Source organism: Tenrec ecaudatus, chromosome 4 (assembly GCF_050624435.1).
Source record: "Tenrec ecaudatus isolate mTenEca1 chromosome 4, mTenEca1.hap1, whole genome shotgun sequence".
NCBI classification, from domain to species: Eukaryota; Metazoa; Chordata; class Mammalia; order Afrosoricida; family Tenrecidae; genus Tenrec; species Tenrec ecaudatus.
The window spans coordinates 56,711,888-56,735,988 of NC_134533.1; the positions used below are offsets into that span (position 1 = coordinate 56,711,888).

At 45.1% G+C, this 24,101-nt stretch overlaps 1 pseudogene; it reads right to left on the reverse strand.

The window, feature by feature from the left end:
- Positions 1 to 9,562: 9,562 nt before the first annotated feature.
- LOC142445822 (large ribosomal subunit protein bL9m pseudogene) lies at positions 9,563 to 23,150 on the reverse strand (annotated as a pseudogene).
- Between the last annotated feature and the right edge of the window lie 951 nt (positions 23,151 to 24,101).

Below are 24,101 nucleotides of genomic sequence, written 5' to 3' on the forward strand. Positions count from 1 at the left end.
CCTTTCTACATTGGATAATGCAAAATATCCAGGATTTCCAGAAGTAGGAGAGCTGCATGCTGGGTAATGGTCTCTGAGTGCATTGAATGCCATGTCTTCTGAAACTGGTGGGCTGGTTAGAACCACTCTGGGGAAAGAGCCACTGCACAGAGATCAGCCTTTTTTTTTAAAGTTGTTTTCTTTTTTTTTGGGGGGGGGTGGGTGGGAAGACTTCTAATGCCAAGAGTATATCCCATTCTAAAACTGTGGAACTTAAAAAATTTGTTTAATGACTTCTGTCATTTCTTTCCCGCTCAGCTGATAACCCCTGGCCATTGAATTCATTCCAAGACCTGGGGTCTCCATGGGGTGGGGGTTGTTGTTTTTTCCCTTCTGGCTGTAATTGTTACTGAAGCAGGTCACCAGGCCTTCTGAGGTGGTTAGTTTATTGTACCAACCAGGCCAATAAATACATGTGGGATTAATTGAAGGGCGGAGAGATAAATGGCTGGCCGAGCCTCGGCTTTCTTGTCTTTTGCTCTTTGATCATCGGACCAGTGTGTGGCTGCCTTGCTGGTTCTGCGCCTCAATTTGCAAGCTACACTACCTGTGGGACACCTAACCCGTGGACTGAGTCACTGTAACTTGAGGTTCCTTCAAGACCTGCTTCGTCACACAATTGAAATTTACATCTCTTGAGCTGGGGACTGTTGGACCCTGTCATCTCGCTGACTGTTGGTGACCTGCCTTGCTGTTTGCTGCCTGTGCCCGGATAGCCTGAATTGCTCTACAGAGGACTACCCGGTGGCCCTAAGACTTGAAGGACCGCCAGTGTCTCACAACTGTCTTGCGGGAGTGAGTTGCACTGAGCCATTTGTCCTGCTTTATAATTTAATTAGCTGTTTATTTCTTATGTTAGCTAGCTATCTGTATAAATATAGATAAAATTATTGACATTCTGGTTTTGCTTCTCTAGAGCACCCCGTCGGACACACCTTCCTTTCGCAGCACTATGGGTGGGTCCCAAGCGCCAATCTTTAGATTTGTAGTCAAGTATAAACACTTTTTGCCACCAAGGGACTAGCTCATTCTCAGCTTTTACATCACTCTGTTGTCTAACTCTGATGAGGAAAACAAACCAGGAGTAATAGAAAGGAGGGCCAGACAGACAGTTTCTAAAGTGTTTCTGGAAGTCGGTATTGGGCCTCTAGAGCGTGTCCACTTATTTACTGTCGAAAACCTTCGCCAGAAGCTCCGTCTTCCTGTCTGCCATTAGGATTCAGGGAAGCCTGCTGGCGCAAACAAGGGGCCCATCTCAGCTGTTCAAACAGAGGGGAATTCAATGGCTTTGTCTTGTCTGAGGCCACTGGGCTCCATGGTGACTTCCAGCACTCACCCAGGGGTGTTGCCAAGGCCCCCTCCCCACCTCTGTCTTCCCATTAAGGCTTCTGGTTGCTTTTGGAGTGCAGGGGTCTGTGGTAAGTAGATTCGGGTGTGGGACTGGGTCTTGAAAAGAACAGAAAGGAAAGAGAATAGAATTATTATACCTGCTGGGTCCTTCCAGGAAGTTTGTGTCCACCTTGTCATATAGGGCACACTATAGAAACATTAATTGGCATTTACTGGAATATCCGGGCCTTCCCATACAACTCTTTTGGCCTAAGTTATCTCTATTGCAATAAATCCCGCCGCACGAGGTCAGTGTGGGAAAACAAAGGATAGAGAGTTTCCTGGCTCAAAATAGATGTCAAGTTATGTTGGTTCATAGGCTGGTTCATTACCAGGGAGCAATCCCGAATGAACTCAGTGGCTGGTATTGCCCGAGTGCCCCTATACTGTCTTCTGTTACATGACAAATCATCACAAAATATGTCTGTCTACAACCATAATCATGGTAGTTACTCATGATTTGATGGGTCAGAACCTTAGGTCGGGATCAGTTGGGTGGTTCCTGTGCTGGTTTTGCCTGTGGTCTTCATGTGGCTGTTGTTACGGGCTGATTTTTTGTGACGGGGTGGTTTCGAAGGAGTCATTCACATGAGGGTGCTGGGTGCGCAATGGCCCACATGGCTGCAGAAGGGTCGTCCTGATGTCTTCCCATACCAGATGCATTCTTAAGGTAGCAGGAGAAAGGGCAAGCCCCCATGTGCACGCTCAAGTCTCTGTTTGCCTTATGTGCCGGATTGTCCACTGGCAGAGCTCAGAGGCAATGGGGGGGAGGGGCAGCAGGCAAAGTGAGATGAAAATCAACAACGTGTGAACATAATTCACTGGAGCTCTTCTTCTAATGATCTACCTCAAATCCTAGAAACCTGCCCTGGGCTTCTCACTGTGTGGCCATGTCGTAGATATATTGTTCCATTTGGGCAAAATTTTTAGGCAAACTTTAATATAGCTTTTATTGAAGGTTGCTAATATTCTGTTGGCTGGTAGGACCTTAAAGCTCAATTTCACTTGTCTTCCCCACACTTCCCAGGGGTCCTACCCACGTTCCAGGGATGGAAAACATATCTGCTCTGGGTTGTCATGGACCCATGGTGGCATTTGCAGAGATGTGCCGGCTCTTTGGTTGAAGGTTCATGGAGATCCTTTGAAGTCTGGCCTCCTTTCAGCTGCTTTTCAGGCCCTCTCGAGTCTCATATTTTGGACATGTTGTCAGGAGAGACTAGTCCCTGGAGAAGGACACCATGTCTGGTAAAGCAGCGGAACAGCAGAAAAGAGGAAGGCCCGTAGAAAGGTGACTTGTGTGCTGTGTTCTCACTCATCACTTATCATGCTATGGCTTGGTTTTTGGTGCATATTATTATCTCTACAGATCTAGATAAGATAGACTGGATGAACAGTCTGGAGGAGAAAACAACGGGACCAATGGTTCCGGGAGGACATGGGAGGGGGGGGAGGCGGGGGTAAGGAGGTGGTGCTGACCAACCCAGGGACAGGGGAGCAACAAGTGATCTAAAACCAATGGCAAGGAGGGAGTGAGAGGCCTGGTAGGGATTCAGCAAGGGCAATGTAACCGAGAGAAATTACTGAAACACAAATGAAGACTGAGCATGATAGTGGGACAAGAAGAAAGTAAAATGAAATAGAGGAAAGAGCTAGGCGACAAAGGGTACTTACAGAGGTCTAAAGACTGGAATGTACATATGTAAATATATTTACATAAGAGTGTGGGGAAACATACCTACGTGCATACATTTATAGGTTTAGTATTAAGGCAGAAGATGAACATCGGGCCTCCACTCAAGCACTTACTTAATGCAAGAACACATTGCTCTATTAAATTGGTATTCCAGGATGCACACCTTCCTGACACAATTGCTGAAGAAAAATGTGTGCATAAGCAAATGTGGTGAAGAAATCTGATGGTGCCCGGCTATCCAAAGAGATAGCGTCTGGGGTCTTAAAGGCTTGAAGATAAACAAGCAGCCATCTAGCTGAGAAGCATTAAAGCCCACATGGAAGAAGCACACCAGCCTGTCTGACCACGAGGTGTAGAAGGGACCAGTTATCAGACATCAAAGAACTAAAAATCATATCAGTGGGTGCCCACCTTCCTGATACGATCACTGAAGACAGACGTGTGCATAAGCAAATGTGGTGAAGAAAGCTGATGGTGCCCGACTATCAAAAGATATAGCATCTGGTATCTTAAAGGCTTGAAGATAAACAAGTGGCCATCTAGCTCAGAAGCAACAAAGCTCACATGGAAGAAGCACACCAGCCTGTGTGACCACGAGCTGTCAAAGGGATCAGGTATCAAGCATCAAAGAACAAAAAAGCATATCATTGTAAACTTAGGGGAGTGCAGAGTGGAGACTGAAAGCCCACCTGAGGCCAACTGGACACTCCCTTACTGAAGGGTTGTGGGGAGAATATGAGCCTGTCAGGGTGCAGAGTAGCAACAATGAAACATATAACTTTTCTCTAGTTCTTAAATGCGTCCTCCGCCCCCCTCCCACTATCATGATCCCAATTCTACCTTACAAATCTGGCTAGACCAGAGAATGTACATTGATACAGATAGCAACTGGAAACACAGGGAATCCAGGACAGATGACTCCTTCAGGGTCAGTGGTGAGAGTGGTGATGCCTGGAGGGTGGAGGGAATGTGGAGTAGAAAGTGGGAACTGACTACAAGAATCTAAGTATAGCCTCCACCCAGGGGGATGGACAGCAGAGAAGCGGGTGGCGGGGGTTGGGGGAGACGTCAGACAGTGTAAGATATGACAAAATAATAAGAATTTATGAATTATAAAGGGTTCATGAGGGAGAGGGAAGTGGGGAGGGAGGGGAAAATGAGCAGCAGATATTAAGGGCTCAAGTAGAAGGCAAATGTTTTGAGAATGATGATGGCAACAAATGTACATATGTTCTTGACACAACCGATGGATGTATGGATTGTGATAGGATTTGTATGAGCCCCCAATAAAATGATTAAAAAATAAAAATATATGGGCCCAGTGAAAGGGCAATCAAAATTAAATATATATATATTTAAAATAAATAAACACACAAACAAAAAGAAAGTAAAAGTTCTAGAAAAGAATGAGGGCAATATATGTACAAACACGTCCGATTCAATTGATGGGTGGATTGTGATGAGTTGTAAGAGCCCCCAATAAAATGATTTTTTTAATTAAAAAAAGATGGATTGTGACTGGACGGTGACTGGACTCAATTATCCGGCTATTTTAATGGCCCACTGGGCTGCAGACAGCCCTATGAGGCTGTTTTATGCCCTTTCTGTAAACAATGTAGACATTTATCTTCTGAGGTTTTTCTACTTCCTGGGTTCTACTTAGGAAACAAGTCATGGTCTTTCATGCTCTTAGATTCTCTCAGCTTTTCTGTAGAACCAGTTATTTCTCACTTTGCCTCTTCCTAACTTGGCCTGATTGCAGGATAAAAAACACCCCCTGTTCAGATATCCACAATGTCTCTTTAAGCATCCATTACCTTCTGACTTCTTCCTTCCCCCACCTCAAAGACTCTTTTTCTAGACAGAGTTCAGGTAGCCTGGCTCTTCTTCATCTGGTTGTCAGTCAGTAGGCTGTGCAAGCCTGAGTTCTTTCCGTCACCCTATAGGGCTTACTCCCAGGACACTACAAGCAGGAAAGCTCCTGTTTTTGTCTTTTCTGCTGCTCATTCCACCCGTGAGACAAGGAACTCAGATGGTTTCGTGAGAATAGGGAAAGGTTCACTCTGGGGGTGGGAGAGAGGACATGTACATATTTCAAAATATCCTCCCATCACAGTGGCTGCCTGTTTCTAACTGCAGGTCCAGAATGAAGCCTGCACTCTCCTCACCCTGCAGTGCTCCTTAAAGTACTTAGTTGCTTCCAGGAGCTACTGAGTTGGGTTGGCTTGCTAGGTGTGTTAGTCTGGCTAGACTAGAGAAACAAATTCATAGACACCATATGCGTATAAGAGAGAGTTTTATATAAAGGGAAATTGTACATTAAGAAAACATCCCAACCCAGTCTGGTCCAAGCCCATAAGTCCAATATTATCCCATATGTCTGGTACCAATCTATAAAGTCTTCTTCAGGCTCACACAACACATGCAATGATGCTGAATGCAGGATGATCACAGGCCAGTGGGTAGGAAGTCTTTGGATCCAGTGGCATTGTAAGCATCACAGTGCTGGCAGGGGTCTCCACATGACTTCTCCATGTCCCAGGACTGCATCAGGGTAGGTCCATGTGGCTTCCCCTCAGGGATGTCTCACAGGAAGTCAGCAGGGAGAGAGAGAGAGAGAGAGAGAGAGAGAGAGAGAGAGAGAGAGAGAGAGAGAGAGAGAGAGAGAGAGAGAGAGAGAGAAGTGTTTCCTGCCTCCAAGAAGAAAATACAGGAGTTCCAAGAATCCTCAGGAGAAGGCCATGCCCACAAAAAGGTTTTATTGGCTACCTCTGGATTGACAGGCCAGACTCTACCCCTTTACTCCCAATCCTCTCAAATTGACACCAACTTATGTCATTATCACACTAGGCTTAGTTACAGAAAAGAATTTGAATGGGAAAGGAGTTTTATCTTGTAGTGACCAGTCATCTTTCAGAAGGATTGGTACTCTGGTCTATGTGGTCCAGCACAGCAATGTGCCAATGATTCCATTAGACAGCTTTACTGTTAACAGTATTTTTGAAAAACAAGTTTATCACTTACATTAGTTTCCTAAGTGTATAACAAGTTGTCACAAACTTTGGGTTCAAAGCAATGAACATTATCTCATAGTTTCCATAGTTCAGGAGTCCCAGCATTTTGTTGGGTCCTCTAGTCAGGGATTGAAATCAGAATGGTGGCTGAGGTTTGGTCTTCTCACATGGCTGTTGGAAGATTGCTTCTTCAAGACTAACAGAACCTCTCCTTTCTGTTAAGATGGCGGTGGGTTTTATATTTAGGAGAAAAGCTTTTTCCTCCTGTTCTTCCCTCATCTCTGGGAACATCAGCAACTGCAATCATGGCAGTGTCCTTTTCCTGCCAGTCCCATCCTCTGCTCACACGCCCTGGCAATGGCAGAAACTCCCACAGAGCCTCCCTTCTCCTCTTTGTTTAAGAGGCACTAACAGACTTCCATTCAGCACATCTTCCTTTTAGAAAGCATCCTGACAGCTTTACTACTTGGGCTTCTTTATGGGGGGTGGAAGAGCAGGGACTTGAAGAAAACGTCAATATCAGGTCATGGAAGATCCAGAAGAATGCTTAGCTCCTGTGCTCCCTGACCTCCCTAACTGCCTCCTTCCCCACCCCCACCCCCGGTCAGAGCTAAGCACACTTAAATTTAAAAGTATACTTCCCAATACCTAGAAGGCATCAAGAATGGAAGTGACCAGCCCAAGGAGGTTTTAGGGAAAGGTCATGACCATGATTCATTGGCTCAGGCCCTCTGGATTGCTAGAGAGTGGGTGGGATCCAGCATCAGGGTAGGGGGCAGGGGATAGGGGATAAAGAAAGTCTTTGGAACTCAGGGTTTGGCAGAAGTGCTGTGGCCAAATCCTCCAGGAAGTGACATGACTGTATCATCCCCCTATCCCACGCTGGAGTGATGGGGAAGCCAGAGAAGCAAAGGGCATTGAAGGTGAGCCCTGGCAGTGTAGTCGGAAATGCACTGGTTTGCTAACCACAAGATCAGCAGTTCCAAATGACCAGCCACTACTCAGGAGAAAGATGAGGCTTTCTACTCCCATAAAGACTTACAGTCTCGGAACCCCGCACGGCAGTTCTACTCTGTTCTATAGGACCACTATGAGTCGAAACCAACTCAATGAACCGGGAAGTCTCTGCTATGAAGAAAGCCAGGGTTTCCTAACACTAGTATCACACATCAGGACATGAGTACCTCGCCTTTAAGAAGTGTCCTTTGTGGACAACAAAGGTTAGATAGGGTGCTTCAGGGAGCAGGTTTATGTCACCAGTGGAGGAATAATTCAGATAATCAGTATGATTGCAGAACCTAAGGAATGGAGTCCATGTCAGTGACTGTACATCTGGAAATTGTTGAATTGCGGTCTGGTTTGCTGTGTATATTTTCAACAACAATCAAAAAGCAGCAGCAGCAGCAGCAGCCTTAGTGTTCAAATAAGCCCCTATGCCCACCTGGGCCTCCTCTGGAGACCCAGGATTCTGGGGGAAGGGTGATGAATACAACCTTGTAGCAGAGCTAGCCTCTTCCAACCAGCCCCACGGGAGAGATGACAAATTAACTGAGGCTTGGGGATAGTAAAGAGTCACAAGCAGCCCTTTCTCAAGTGGAACTCCCATGAGAAGAAAGTAATTTTCATCACAGAGTCGGGATAAATTCCAAGCAGCTCTCTCACTGTGTCTTAAGAGAGAGAATGACTATCAAATGGAAACACCCCCTTTATGGTCATTCCTTCCTACAGCAAAGTGGCCCGTCCCAAAGGCTGGACCGACTTACATTGCCTCAGGACATTGGAACCCCTTCCCTGTGGACTTGGGTTTTCTCACTTCACATTTCCCTCCCTAATTTAATACCATTGCTATTTTCGTTTGCATTTCTTTGCTGATTAGTGAGGTTAAGTGCTCCTTTCCCAGATCTGTATTCCTCTCTTTTTTCATAGTCCCCTTTGAGTAAATTATAATCTGATTATGAAAATGAGCAGCAGTGCCCTTGAGATACCAATTAGAAAGAAGACCAAGAATGGCAAAGAAAAGGGGTGGGGAGAGAAAGCAGAGAGAGAAATGAGAAAACTTCTTCACCAGAGCTAGACAGGTTGGAGCAGGACAAAATACACACCGAGAGCAGAGCTTCCAAAACTTATTTAGCGTCACAGCCCTGTTCTCAGGAAAAAAAAATAATACTCAGAACTTCCCCCAAATGAAGAACTTCTGTATGATAGCCCATAATCCAGGATAAAGTGTAGGTATCTGCTTTTGCAGCCCCCCAGACCTCCTCCCCTCTCCTGACCCTCCTGCCCCCCCCTTCCCTGCCCCTCCGGATTATTCCAGTGCCTCCCAGGGGATGGCTATTGCCCACTTTGTTCTAGAGTCAAATATGCCCTGCCTGGTTCAAAACACAACTCAACCCCACCCCCTCCCACTCATGATGGGGTTCTGTTTCTAGAACTCAATTGTAAGTCAGTTTTAATGTTAGTGAAATATCTTGTTTATCAAAAGGTTTCGTTATCATTGGATTTTCTTATCAGTATCTTTATAAATCTGATCTTCATTTGTCTCTGGGTGCTGTAAATATTACATGATCTGCCCTGGTAGGTGTTCTTCATCTTGCATCATCTTGCCCAGACCATCCTTGGATTATTTGGCATCTTCAACATCAGCATTTCCTGCTTCTCTAGTTACGCATGTTGGTCAAGCCCAATCTGCGTTCAAGCCATGAAATCAGCATTCGGTGGCAGGAAAGTATGCCTGGCGGTCTTCTTGTCATTCATTCGGGTTTCCAAAAAGGCTGTGCGCTTCCTAGGAATCTTCTTCTGGATTTGGTCTTCCAGTCAAGTCATCAGTAGCGTCTCCAGCTCTTGGATTGGCTTTTGCCTCCTCTTTGTAAACATTGTTGATAGCATGCCAATCGATCCTTCACTTGCCTCCAGAAGTTTATCCAGAGTGACTGTCCGAAGTGTGGAATGAGACTGCCCTTCCACATGTTTTGTTTGTTTTTTAAAAACGAAGAGCATAGCCTCTTTATTTGTTTGAGAAACAAATGTTTGGCTTGGGTGATAAGAACAATTCAAACCCTAAAGACATCGAGTAGCTCTTCCTGTTTGTTCCCAAGCACTCCGACCCAGGAAGAGGCTACAGGGGGGTTCTAGATTGCCTCAGTCCACTGCTGTCCAGCTAATCAAACTTCAGTTTGGTGCATTTTCAGCAGGATTATCCCAATAAGGACATCTGTGAAGACAGGACAAGAAAGAAATGATAAATATGGATCATTCAAATGGATGTGCAGTTTAGTCTGATGTCCCTATACGCGCTCTAAAATCCTGCAGTTATTCAGAGCTGGGAGTGCGGTCAGTGTGCTGGTCCACCTTCCTTCCACTGCTCCTGATTCTGCCCTGAAGAACATTAGAGTCTGAAGGCATCTGGCTGCCATGGGCAGAAGGCAGGTCAGAACATCTGGGGGCTTGGGGAGGCCATTTCCTTGGCTGCCTGCATGGCTAACCAGTACTTGTATCTTCTGGTCTTAGACTTCTCCAAGTTCACCACAGACATAGGTGCCCCGACAGTGTCAAGTCCATTTATCTCATGCCAGGACTTACCCCACCTGTGATGGGCTCTTCTGGTAATTTGATTGCATGGGGAGCTACCATAACACCAAGTTCCGGTTCAGCTTCCTTCTTGTCTCGCAATTTCTCTTCCTGTTTTCAGGGGATGCCTATACAGCCAGTCCTGAAGGAAAGAGTGGATGACAGGCCATGGATTTCTTGATGAATCCCAGGTCGCCCCACCCTCCAAGTTCCTGCAAAGAGCTCCAGGTTCTCTTTGGGCCTGTGTTCGGTGTCTTCCACTAGTTGGCAGACACGGTGTCACCGGTGCAGGTGCCGTTTCCTGACCTCCTGGCCAGCGGCACCTGCCAGCAGCGCTCGCTCCACTGTGACAGGGGCCCAGGGAACTCGAACGCTGAGCCCAGGGGCTGGATCAGCTCGCAGACTCCTCGGCCCCGGCCAGTGAAGGCGGCCACCACGTTCACATGTGGTATCTGATGACTTTCCATTCTCAGAGACTTTATGGATCTTCGTCTGTTTGTCCATGTATGGAGCCTTCCTCGCCTTCTTTTGAGGATAGAATTTATTGGCCATGCCATCTTTGGTACTCAGATTGTTGGGCGTTACCTGCAGCACCAGTGTGAGAGTGTGCGAAAGTTGAACATCGCTTCAAATGAACAGCTGATGCGTCTGATGGTAGGAAAGGCTCAACAATCACAATCGACCGCGTTGCAGCCTGGTTAGCAGTGGAGTCAGCTGCAGGGGCCGAACACGAAGTGAGAGGAGCTGGAAGGTTTTCAAGCACATGTGAGTCTCCAAAGTCCTTGTCGTTAGAATGGAACGTCACCCAACTCCACCCGTTATGACTTCCAGTGCAGACACCAGCTTCATTGTCCACCCCAGGCCATCCCCTGCTATGTGACAGGGTTTGGGACACTAAATCATAACATTAGACATCAGCAAATGACCATCTGAGAATGAAAACATCAGCAAAATGGGCATTCCAGCCTTGTGTGTAGTGCTTATTACTAGTGATGAAATGTAAGCAAGCGCAATCTAGAACCGCTGCAAACCATTCCCCCACCCCACACAAAGACCAGTGTTGAGCATGGCTCTTCTAAAGGGTGGTTCACAGGTTAGGCTGTCTGCTTCTGCCGCCTCCAGCCTTTGAAGCCCTGTGACGTACTCCTACATTGGCCAGCACGGGCGCTCAGCATCAGAACCAACTGTAAGATAATGGCTGTGGTGACTAGGAAGCAGGGTTTGCAGCCGAACAGATCTGGAGGAGTCCTGAATCAGATATTTGCAATCCATGATACTTAACCACTCTGGGACTCAATTTCCTCACTTATTAAGTCAGGGTAAATATAACTGGCTGGTGAAGAGTATGTAAAAATTAAACAGCATGGACGAAGCCCGGAGCACAGTGCTGGGCCAGCAGGAGTTGGAGGAGCAAGAGCTGTCATGCCGCTGTTAACAGTGGTGGAGTCCATCTTGGACTCCTGGCGCCAGACAGCAGAACCAATGCTTCCCCCCGTCCGGCACCACTCCCCTAGTGGGTGGTGATTATGGAGTTTTCATGGGCTGATTTTCAGAAATAGATTGCGAGGTCTTTTTCAGTCTGGCAGCTCTGCTGAAACCAGTTCAGCATCCAAGTAATACAAAAGCCATAGTGACCGGTAGGTGGTGGCTGCGAATGGTGACCAGGAGTCCGAATTTGGTCTCCCATCTGGAAGACAAGAATTGTACCGCTGAACCACTGATGCCACCTAGTTAAGTATTACAGCAATGAATATTCAGTGGGCACTTGCTATGTCAGGCCATCTGCTAAATTCTTCACATGTTGCTGTGGTCTCAGCGTGGCTTTATAGGGTAGGGTAGAACTGCCCTGTAGGGCTTCCTAGCCTGTAATCTCCTGTTTGCTTGTTACTAGCTCACATGCCACAAAAGAGGTGAATTAGATTTCAATTTCATATTTCCTCCTTTTATAACCACTAAGACCAGTGTTCGGATCTTCTGAATAAAGAATCCAGAGAGTTTTGTTGTTTTCTTTAAAGGCTGTGACCCTTCTACTTTAAATATTTATTTATTTTTCATTTAAATACACCGCCTTTTTATTTGTGGCGTATACCATCTACAAAGAAAAGCATGCTCTATGTCGTGCTAGTGTCCCAGTAACCTCCCCCACCCCCACATGTGTGACTATTTCTTCTTTATTTTCCCCACTCACCCCCTCTTTCCCTTCCTGTCCCTCTCCTCTCCTCTTCCCACTACCCCAGAACCACCTCTTTGAAATCTTCAGTTTTTTACTTCAGCATAAAAACAGTTTTTGTTGTTTTATTTTGTCTTTGTAATAATGGAATCATGAAATACTTATCTTTATGAGATTGAATAATTCTCCTTAAAACGTCTTCAAATTTTGCTCATGTCATGAGGTGCTTGACAATCTCATCACGCTTATTTAGAGATGAATAGCATTCCATTGTGTACATGTCCCAGAGTTTATTAATCCATTCTTCCATACACGTGGTTTTCGCTTGTTTCCATATTTTTTCTAACCATTTTATTAGGAGTTAATCCAGACATCATACGATTCCATACTTCGATCATTGTAGTGTTGTACAATTGCTACCAAAATCAGTTTCAAAATATTATCTTTCTTCTTGAACCCTTGGTATCAGCTCTCCTTTGGCCCCGCTCCATCACACCTCCAGAAACCCTTATCCTGCTGTTGTCTCTGTAGTTCATCAATCCTAGGTTTCATGCACCAAAAACACAGAAAAACACAGAGCCAAGAGGGCAACCAACAACGACAAAGTACATCAGAGACAAATACCAATATGAAAAAGCAAAACAGCAGAAACTGTGAAAAACCAGTTCAGGCCCCAAGTGTATCAGAAGAGAAGTCAGTGACACGGTTTTAACCGACCAGGTCAGATTGACCATTTTAATCTACTATCGTCATCTTTCCCACACTCTGCGTCAGATCACCAGGTTATTCCTATGCCTCAATTGTGGTTAGAAGGAAATCACAGGAGGCTTATTCCCTGTGTAGATCCTAGAAATATATTTTGGGCTTCACCAGAGTCTCACAATTTGAGCTCTGACACTATTCCCTTCTTTGAATTTGGATTAGAAAATTTTAAATACATGGCTCACAGATGTTAGTGTACTTCTTCCATGTGGGCTTCGTTGACACCTCACTGAGATGGTTGCTTGTTTGAAAACAAGCCTTTAAGACCCCAGATGCTATTCTCTCTGAAGCTGGGCACCATCTAATGTCTCCACCACTCTTTGCTATAACATCTATATGTCCTGTGCTTCCTTCATGAATGAGGGCGGGTATTGATCAGGGCCATGTTGTAAGAGCTAATTGTTCTTAGACTGGAGCTAGGATTACGTGTGAGCCAAGCATCCAGTCCTGAATCGATGTTTTTCTGTCTGTTCTAGAAATCGCTGTAAACATGACGGTGCATCCATCTGTTAGCATCTAGCTCTTTATTTCCTCGGAGGACATACCAAGTAGACAGACTGCAGGGTCATATGTGTTTCTACTTTCTTTTTCTTTATTATTTTTAACAGTTTTATTGGCATACAGTTCACCTGTCATACAAGCCAATCACTTAATCATTTCAAGAAGAGTCATACACTCATCACCACAGTCAATTTTAGAACAATTTCTTCATCCTTGGACTCATCGTGATTAACTCCCTATTTCTCTCCAACTTCCCTGCCATACTCCCAAGGAACATTAGTCCAGTTGCCGTCTCTATAGATTTACCTATTCTGGATCCCATATATAGAAAAATATTTAAAAAATAAAACAAACAGAGAAAACTAAAAACAACAACAAAGCAAACGATTTTAAAACCACAATTGAAAAGAAAGCTGAAAATATTAACAACTAGAATAAATTTTAAAAGAATCAAATGATAAGGTGCTACCTTTTAACCTAACTGCATCTGCAGTGATCCACTTTCCAATGAAGCACTCTGCCTGGCAGCAAGGCTGTGCACACCCCTGCTCCATGGTCCGAGGGGATCCACCAAAGGCTTAATCTACATGGTTCACTAGGTCATTAGTCTGCTGCACAAGACCTCTTTAGAGTACTGAAAAGCAAAGATGTTTGAGGAGCAAGATCCACCTCACCCAAGGCATGGCATTTTCCATTGCTTCATTTGCATGTGAAAGTTGGACATCAAATATATTGAATACCATAAAATACCATACAACATCTGTTGTGCACAGAGTTGCTACGGGTTGAACTGAAAAGGTGACACCTAACAAAAACAATAACAACAGTTCTCTTCACTTAAAACACAAACAAAACAAATCCCCCGCCAACTTGTGGGTCTTTTTAAAAAATCATTTTATGAAGTTATTTGAGTATATAAATATCATAGTTTTACCAGGTCCCAGTCCTCTGTTCTGTCTTCTGTGATGTGGGTGTTTTTCATTATATTTGGTAGTGTATTTATGTCTTGTATTCAGGCCCTCAAGTTTTTCCATTTCTGACTGGTATGATTCCAGGGTCTATATTTAGTTCTTTAATCCATCTTGAGTTGGTTTCTGGACATGGTGTGAATTATGGTCCTGTGTCATTGTTTTGCAGATGGAGATCAAGTGTTAATCCTTTATAAAAAATCAGGTGTTTGTAGGCGCTTGGTTCTGGTTTCTCCATTTTAATCTATTGATCTACAAATCTATCATTATACCAATACTGAGCAGTTTTAATTATTTTTCTAAGTAATCAGTTTTTTAATTGAGTTTAGAGAGTCTTCCTACTTTGTGTCTATGCTTTAGTAGTGCTTTGTTTGTCCTGGGTTTCTTTCCTTTCCATGTGAAGTTGTTGATTTGCTTTCCCATTTCTTTGAAGAGTTATGCTGGGACTTAAATAGGAACTGCATTGAATTTATAGAATGCTTTTAGTAATGTTGGCTTTACCCCTACATTAAATCTTTCTGTCTATGGACACGGGACATACTTCCATCCCTGTAAGGCTCTTGTTTTCATGTATAAAGTGGTTTATAGCTTTCTTTGTATAAGTCTTTTGTTTCTCTAGCTAAATTTATTCCTAAGAATTTTATCTTTTGGGTAGTTATTGTAAATGGTATGATTGTTTAATTTCCTTTTGAGAATCCTCTTCTTTCATATACAAGAATCCAATTGATTGTTGGATGTTGATTTTAAATAGCCGGCTACTTTGCCAATTTTTTCAATTAGATCCAACAATTTTTTTATTAAGTCTTTGGGGTTTTTTAATGTATAAAATGATATCATCTTTAAATAAAGAGTGCTTTGTTCCTTCAGTGCCAATTTGGAATCCTTTCATATGCTTTTGATGCCTTATAGTTCTGGTTGAGTCTTCTAGAACTATCTTTTAAAATTAGTTAAGCTATAATCTTCTCTTTTTCATTTTAAAATTTAGTTTTTAACTACTTTCCCATTTCTTTTCTTTCTTTCTTTCTTTCTTTTTTTGAATCATTTTATTGGGGGATTTTATTGTACAACTATTTTCACAATCCACCCATCCATTGTGTCCAGCACATTTGTACATTTGTTGCCATCATTATTTTCAAAAGTTTCTTTTTACTTGAGCCCTTGGTATCAGCTTTTCATTTGTTTCACCTCCCTCCCTCATGAACCCTTGATAATTTAGAAATCATTATTACTTTTTCATGTCTTACACAGACCAATGTCTCTCTTCACCCACTTTTCTATTGTCCATTCCTCTAGGAGAGGGTTAAATGTAGATCATTGTAACTGGTGCCCCCTATCTTCTCCCATCTTCCCCTTACTCTCCTGGTATGGCTAGTCTCAATAATGGTCCCAAGGGGGTTATCTGTCTGGGATTCCTGTGTTTCTAGTTCTTCTCTGTACCCACGTACATGCTCTTATCTAGCTAGGTTTGTAAGGTAGAATTGGGGTCATGATAGTAGGGTGGGGGAAGGAAGCATTAAAGAACTAGAGGAAAATTATATGTTTCATTGTTTGCTACACTGCACCCTGACTGGCTCATCTCCTCCCTGAGACCCTTCCGTAAGGGGATGTCCAGTTGCCTACAGATGGGCTGTGTGTCTCCACTCCATACTCCCCGCCCCCTCATTCACAATGATATGATTTTTGGTTCTCGGTCTTTAGGTTATAATATCTATGGGAGAATATAACTGGGTATTTTCTGCCACACGGCCACTGATGGGTTTGATTAGCTGACCTATTGGTTAGCAGCTGAATATAGAACGATTATATCACCAAGGGTCCCTTACATAATAGTCTCATTTTAATCCTCAGAACATGTTGTCAGAATGTGTGTTATACCCACTTTATAGATGAGTCAACTGAAGTTTACATAGGACTGCATGACTACGTAGTACTTGAATCTCACACTCATGGACTACTGGCACAAACTAGTTTTCAGTAGCTGGCTGTTTTTCATTGGCCCTCTCTTGTATTTGTAATACTCTATCCTTCAGTTCCCAGACTTATTTTGCCTAGCACTCCTTTTTAGAAAATACAAAAATTACTAAGTGCCCACCCCAGCAATTAAAGACATCCACACTATACCCCACCACACAGATTCAGCACAAGAATCTGCTTCTGCAGCTCTCCTGGATCCTTCCAGTACCACCACCACTGCCCCCCGCCACCACCGCCCCTCCACCGCCCCCCCCCCCACCGCCACCACCACCACCGCGCACACCCACCCCCAAGTCTAGAAGGCAGTATCATTCATTCACTTTGGAAAACACTGCTCTTGATTTTTCCCTCCAAGCACACAGACTTTCTACTGTTTAGGTCTGTGTCTGACTTCCCCTCTAGATTACGATTCCTTGGAGCTTACTTCTGTCTATTTCCATTACCTTACCACAGTCCTACCTTGAAGCAGGTGTTAAACCTTTGTTCAGTGGACTCTTCCTTCCCACCTTGTCCGCATAGTCAGGGTTCCCGAAGCCCCTTCAGCCTCCTCTGCTCCTACCTTTTATGCACAACCAAGTCCACTTAAAATAGCAGGTATGAATCAGTATCAGCCCTATATTCTGGCCTTGGCAGCAAGCCTTTCACTAGGGCCTTTGAACTCCGAGAGGTTCTACCTCCATCCTATGTTTTCCTCCTCTGTCTGGTGGCTTCTCTGCAGGGAGTGTGGATAAGACGTGATATTATTACTGTATGAACTAATGTACTTTCCCATTCCTCTGGCTGTGGGGGAGTGGGGAGTGGTCACACAACCCACCCTGGACCACCCATCCTGTGCCCATGGCCAGAGCAACAACTGCTAGCCCAAAGCGGATGCCAATTAAGAGGACTCAGCATAGCTCATAACGATGTTCTCTCAAACCCAAGGAAGCAAAGTCCTGACACGTTTTGCCAGGTCTGACGCAAGGGTGGGAAAGCCATCGAGGAGCAATGGGTTCATTTTGACTCTAGTTCCTTTGGTAAATGTCTGACTGTATACTATGCGTTTTGCTTCAGTGGCCTATGTATTTTACACGGAATCTATCAAGCAGCAATTATTGAGCACCAGCTTTGTCCCAGGCCTGTGCAGGGTGCTGGGAAGACCATGAAGGAATGACCCACTCCTGTCATCGGAGCACTGACACCCATCAAGTTCACATTCAGTTTGATTCAAGTTCACCGTGGTGTTAATCTTCCTCTTATATATAATTATCCTTTACATCTAGCTTTTTATTTTTCAAAACTCACGGGAGGGCCACGCCATCTGTGTGGTTTACCTTTTATAGCACTTAGCTCTGTTCCACGGGCCTGAAGGCAATTAATGTAAGCTCTTTGATGATATTGAACTTCCTGGAAGCTTCAGGCATTTTCTTTCAGCCGTCCTAGTTAGGGCCTTAATGTGATAATAGGTTGATTGATTTTTATGAGAACCTTAATTGCCCATCAGATGTTCATCTTGAAAGTTAATTCTAGTTCCACCAACCATTTGGCCTTGGGCAGGTCATTTAACCTCTCTGCCCCTCAGTTTCCTCACCTGTTAAATTAGGAATTAAAAAAAACTGGTTGTGCAGTCTTGATGTGATAATTAAATTAAATGGAAGCCCAAATCAAAGGGTTATATAAAATTCTATCCAGCCACATTTATTCAGCATATCTTATGATACTGGGCCCTATGTTAGGCCCTGGGTACATTAAGAGATCGGCACACAGCCCCTCGTCACCCTAAAGACACACGCTGGTAGCTAGAGACAGATATGTGCCAGTAGTTATAATAAATGCATTTAGGTTGCTAAGAGGAGTTCATTGGGGGCAGTGAGGAGAGAGGGGATGAATATTTATTAAGCATTGACTACAGAAGTTTGAGGGACTCTTAGGGAGAGTCACTGGGATACGCACAGTATTTATATATGTATGTCTGTAAACTCAATGTCACGTGGGACTGGCTCCTTCACAGCCTGGTTGCTTAAATGTCTGACTTTCATAGAAGTGGCACGAAACCCACCTCGACTCATCTTCCCTCTGGAGCAAGCAGAGTCAAGAATGCTGATCATTTAACGCATTCTCAAACCAAGGAGCCGCATCTGGGGCTGGTTAAATATGCAAAGAAAGGCTCCCTGTTGACCCATCCTCTGAATGCTTTCCCCCACTTTGCTGCCTCCTGCTGCCCAGTAACCCGTTGCCGTGGGAGACAACTGTCCTCAACGTGACGAGTCACATTGCACCCTGAGCCTCCTCCATCCCGTGTCAGGCTGACCCCAAGGCAGTGCCAATCCCCTCAAGTTACCAAGGACAAAACGCATTCATGCTGAAATGCACCACACAATTCAGAGCCTTTCCCTTCAGCAGGAGACTGCCTGGCTGACACCTCTGTGGGTGTCTGGATCTCTTTCCTGCTAGCCCCATCTCCTGGGTGCCAGGTTCTAAATCCACCCAAAGACCAGCCTGCGTGAGGCCCTTTCTTGATGAGACACTGATGGAATACAAACTGGTACCCTGCATCGGGTTCTCGGACAGCACTGTAGGTGGACGAAGAAGAGATAAGCAGAAACCAGCTTTTCAGACATCACTTGTTAATGGATAGAATTTAGATGAAAGGGGCAAACAGGCTTAGTGTTTCTGCAGTTGAGCCTGACGTTTCTCTTTCCCACTGAGACAAATTGCAACAGTTGACAGTCCTTAAGATACATCAAGAGCACAAGTGGTGCTTTGCTTCTAGAGTTTACAGCAATCATCTATGGTTACTGAGTGTTCACTACATAGCAAGCACGCTGCAGATGCTTATTTCACTTAATCCTTAGAGACAGCAACCCTACAAAGCTGGTACTTGGATGAGCCCCTCTCTCTAGACTAGGCAGTTGAGGCTGAGAAAGGATGATACACTTGCCCAAGGTCAAGTGACAGAGGCAGCACTCCAGAGAGGATGTGCAACTCCAGACGACACACTCTGAATTCCTGTGCCACGCTGTTGCTAGAGGCACCGCTCGGGAGAACAGTCAAGCAGCCAGACCTGTGTTGGCAGACAAGCTGCACGACCTCGGCCTGTTACCGAAGGTCTCTGTGGAAGAAGCAGAACAGTAGGATCTACCTCGTGGGTCAAGAAGCCCTGGCGGCAGAGTGCTGGGCTGGTAACCAAAAGCCGGCAGTTTCAATCTACCAGCCGCTCGCGAGATGCGAGGCTTGTGGTTCCTACAAAGATGTACCGTCTCAGAGACGCATGGGAACCCAGGCCGATAGGTTTGCTATGAGCCAGAGTCTCCTGCAGTCAGTGAGGTGAGCCCCTCCTAGGGCAGCAATACTGGTCAGGATCTACGCTCATAGTGGGCAGAATAAGGACCCATGTATGCTACTTCTTTTCATATACAGTAAATGCTCCGGGTTAGGGACTTACCTTGGTCCTCTGCAGGTCTTTACAAGCCCATCCTCCCTGCAGAGCCTGTTGTGCAGTCTAGTCCGCGCACACCCGACTGAGATCCCACAGACGCAGTAGCACTGCCCCACAGCGGTTCCCAAGCCGGGAACCTTAGCGAAGCAAGTCATCCGGTCTTTTCTTTCTTTTGGATCCACTCACTGCTTGTTTCCACTTCGTGGTGGGAAGAGGTAAACAGTGTGAGCCCAAATGGCTTCAACAGCTCAAGTCTTCTCCTCCACGAAGTGGCCGGTGGCTTGGCATCTCCAGCCTTTAGATTGGCAGTGAGCACTGCACCGCTGTGTCACTGGGGGCCTTCCCTGGTGCTAGCACTGTATTAAGTGTATCATAAGAAGCGATTTTTCACATTGGTGGACTGAAATGGGGGATTTGATATCCCCGAAGTCACTTATAATTAAACCTCACATTAAAGTGCCTTATTATTTATAAAATGCTACACCTTGTCTAATTAGGTGTATGTTTGATTTTGAGTTAAAACATCAAGAAAATATGATCTAGCAATTCCACTGTGAGATAAATACAGAAGAGAATTGAAAATCTATGTCCATTAATGGTGCCCAGCTATCAAAAGATATAGAGTCTGGGGTCTTAAAGGCTTGAAGGTAAACAAGCGGCCATCTAGCTCAGAAGCAACAAAGCCCACATGGAAGAAGTACACCAGCTTGTGTGATCATGAGGTGTCGAAGGGATCAGGTATCAGGCATCAAAGAATAAAAAAATCATATAATTGCAAATGAGGGTGAGTGCAGAGTGGAGACCCAAAGCCCATCTGTAGGCAACTGGACATGGGGAGCAGACGAGCCAGTCAGGGTGCAGAGTATCAATGATGAAACATACAACTTTCCTCCAGTTCTTAAATGCTTCCTCCCTACCACTATCATGATGCCAATTCTACCTTACAAATTTGGCTAGACCAGAGGATGTACACTGGTACAGATAGGAACTGGAATCACAGGGAATCCAGGAAAGACCCCTTCAGGACCAGGGGTGAGAGTGGCGATACCTGGAGGGTGGAGGAAGGGAGGGTAGAAAGGGGAACCGATTACAAGGATCTACATAAAACCTCCTTCCTGGGGGATGGACAACAGAAAAAGGGATGAAGGGAGACATTGGACAGTGTAAGATATGACAAAATAATAATAATTTATGAATTATGAAAGGTTCATGAGGGAGGGGGCAGCAGGGAAGAAGGGGGGAAATGAGGAGCTGATACCAAGGGCTCAAGTAGAAAGCAAATGTTTTGAGAATGATGATGGCAACAAATGTACAAATGTGCTTGACACGACGGATGGATGGATGGATTGTGACAAGCATTGCACGAGCCCCCAATAAAATGTTTTTTATTAAAAGAAAAGAAAATATATGTCCACACAAAAACTTGCAAGTGATTATTTACAATGAGATTATTCAGAATAGCCCCAATGAGGAAACAACCCAAATATCCCCTAGCTGATGAATAGAGTGTGGTGTATCCATCCAATAGAATATTGCTCTGCAGTAAAAAGGAATGATGTTCCAATACGTCCCAAACCCGGAGGGTCCTTGAAAGCGTATGTTAAATGAAAGAAACCAGTCACAAAAGACCGCATGTGACACAATTCCATTTATGCGAGTGTCCAGCACAGGTCAATCTGTGGGGACAGAAAGTAAATCCGAGGTAGGGCTAGGGAGATTAGAAATGCGGGGTGGATAAATAAATAAAGGTGTGAGATTCCTTTTTCTCAAATCTCACTGCCATCGAGTGGATTGTGACTCATAGCGACCCTCTAGGACAGTGTAGGATTGCCCCACGGGTTTCTGAGACTGCCACTCTTGGTAGACGTGGAAAGTCTCCGTGGCTCGGAGCGGCTGGTGGTTTCCAAAGCGCAGGCCTCGCGTGAGCAGTCCGATGTGTCCACACTCTCCCCCCCCACACACACACACCCACTTTAGGGTGATGAAATGGTCTCGCGTTGATTGAGGTGATGATGGCACAACTCTGTGGCTATAGGACACGCACTGTCCACGGCGAATTGTGAATGATCTCTCGATAACAGTATGATTTCTAAAAGTCAAGGAAACAGTAACCCAAACTCAAACTCCCTGCCATTGAGTTGTCTGTCTCTCGACCAACGTGTAGGACGGGCAGCACTGCCCCGGTCAGTTTCTGAGACCGCAACCCTTGAAGTGAACAGAAAGCCTCGTCTTTCTCCTGCACAGCCACCGGGGGTTTGGGACTGCTGATTAGCCCATCTAAATCAGAAGCTCAGCATGCGTGGGTTTGGCAGTCTTAACCAAACTTCCTGCTCTGCCCACACCAAGTCAGGCAGCCTGGGCCATCTGCTCAGCCATCTTTCACCAAGGCAGGCCAAACGCAAACCCAGCCCAGCCAGGTGCTATCCAGTCGACTCGGACACCTCCTGGCCGCAGGCATGTCTGAGACACACTGTGCGCTGGGGGCTTTAAGGGCTAAGGTTTCAGAAGTACATCTTCAGGCCCTTTCCCCCCAGGGACCTTTGGGTAGGCTCGAACCTCCGATGTGTTGGTGAGCAACTGAATGCTTAACCATTTGTGCCACAAAGCAGGCCAGGAGGGTGGCAGGGGAGAGAAAAGGAATGAATTCCCCGTCATTTCTTGAGGTGAGAGAAGAGAAACTCTTATTCTCACAGACCTCTCCTGGCGCTCCTCAAGTGCTGCCGAAACATGATGCGTCCTGCCTGGCTCCCTTGGGTGGGAGGGGAGGGTGACAGGCTAGAGGAGTGGTCATTCCGAGGGAAAGTGTGGGAAGTCAGATGGAACTGCCGCAGCAGAGAGCCTGGTCTTTCTCAAAATTAAACACAAGTTACAATCAAGACCAAAACCCTCTAAGTAGTAGGTCGATGATCACTTGCAAGTCGCTTCCCTCCCTTGATCTTGTCTCAGAAACAAATGCCAGCCCACCATTCTGGAATGATCCCGGGGGTCTTTACTTAAAGATGCCGTTCAAGAATTTAAGCAATTGCTAGTGGAAAGGGAAAAGCCGGGATTGTGATGAAGTTGCCCTCGTTTGAAAAGGTAGAGAGGATTGTAAGTATCTAAAAGTCAAAGCGAGGGGACGTGATGCTTGGCATTCCCGAGAGCAGGTGTGACGGCACGTCATGATGACTGAAACCGAGTGTCGTTCTGTCACTGGGAAATCTGGGTCTTGGCTCTACTTTTCACCAGTGGTGCTGTATACTATATATAGACACACTCACAAGGGAAATCCCTGAGGAATTTCAAGTAGGAAAGATCGTATTTGTGTGTTTCTGAAAAGTAATGACTCTAGCTGGGCACAAGGAAACTGAGCACCCCCTGGACGGGACCTCTCACTGTCGTGTGTTTGCGCCCATGGCTGCGTCTCAGTGTGCCTCACTGAGAGTCTTCCTCGCTTTCACAGACCCCAGTTCACCAAGCATGGTGTCTTTCTCCAGGGACGGCGGCTCCTGAGAACGTGCCCAAGAGGCAAAGTGCCGGGAAGTCATCCTCACTCCCACGGAGCCTCTTCACTGTACTTCTTCCAAGTCTTCAGCTTCAACTTATATTTGCACATGTAGGAGCACTTGATGGCCTTGGCTTGGTTCTGGCTGATAATATTGGGTTTCTCTGCCATTTCTTTCCACAGATGTAGTCCCTTTGATGCCGGTGTCTTCCTTCTGGTGAACTGCACACGTTTAGTCAATCTTTATGTTGGTGAAAAAAAGGTATTTTCAAGGAGTTGGTCACTCGTTTCACAAAATTCTGTCAGATGCTCTCCGGCTTTGTTCCGATCATCACTGCCACATGTTTTCACTACTGGTCCTTCTTTGTTTCCAGATTTTGCATCCCCGTCACTTGATTGCATAATCTATCAATTTGATACTACAGAAATTGGTAAAAATCGTCAATGTGTTTATCTTGAACCTTGGTGATTGGCATGTAAATTTAAATAAATAGTTGCAGTTACTTGGTTTCCTTGTAGACTCGGGTATTTTCTATCACTGAGTGTTGTCTTTGCTGGCGAATGTCATGCCGTTCCTCCTCAATGTATCATCCTTGCACCGTAGACCATATGGTTGCTGGATTCAATATGGACAATACCAGTCTGCTTCCGCTTACTAATGCCCCGGGTATCCATCTTTGTGCATGCCATTTCATTCCTGATGACTTACAATTTTCCCAGATTTATACTTTGCTTCTCTAGAGAGTCAAGCCTAACACAGACCCATACACCGTCCTCCCCTCAGGAAGCAAGGAAGAGAGCCATGAATTCCTGACAATAACTGGTTGAGAAGTCTTATTTGATTCTATGCCTCATGCTGTTTTCATTTTCCCAATGAAAAGGATGAGGCTGCTGAATCTCTCACCAAAGTCATGGCCAGTCTCTTAAAAGCCCGCCTTTCACGTTGAAGCTCAAAATCAATAGAAGAAATCACAGAAAGATCAATAGACTCAACTCCATAAAAATTAACAACTACTCCATGTCAAAAATGCACACAAGCCACAATAAAGGCAAATGGATAAATTGAGAAAATGACTCACCACTTCTATAAGAGCAAAATCCAGATCAGCCCAGCTCAGTACA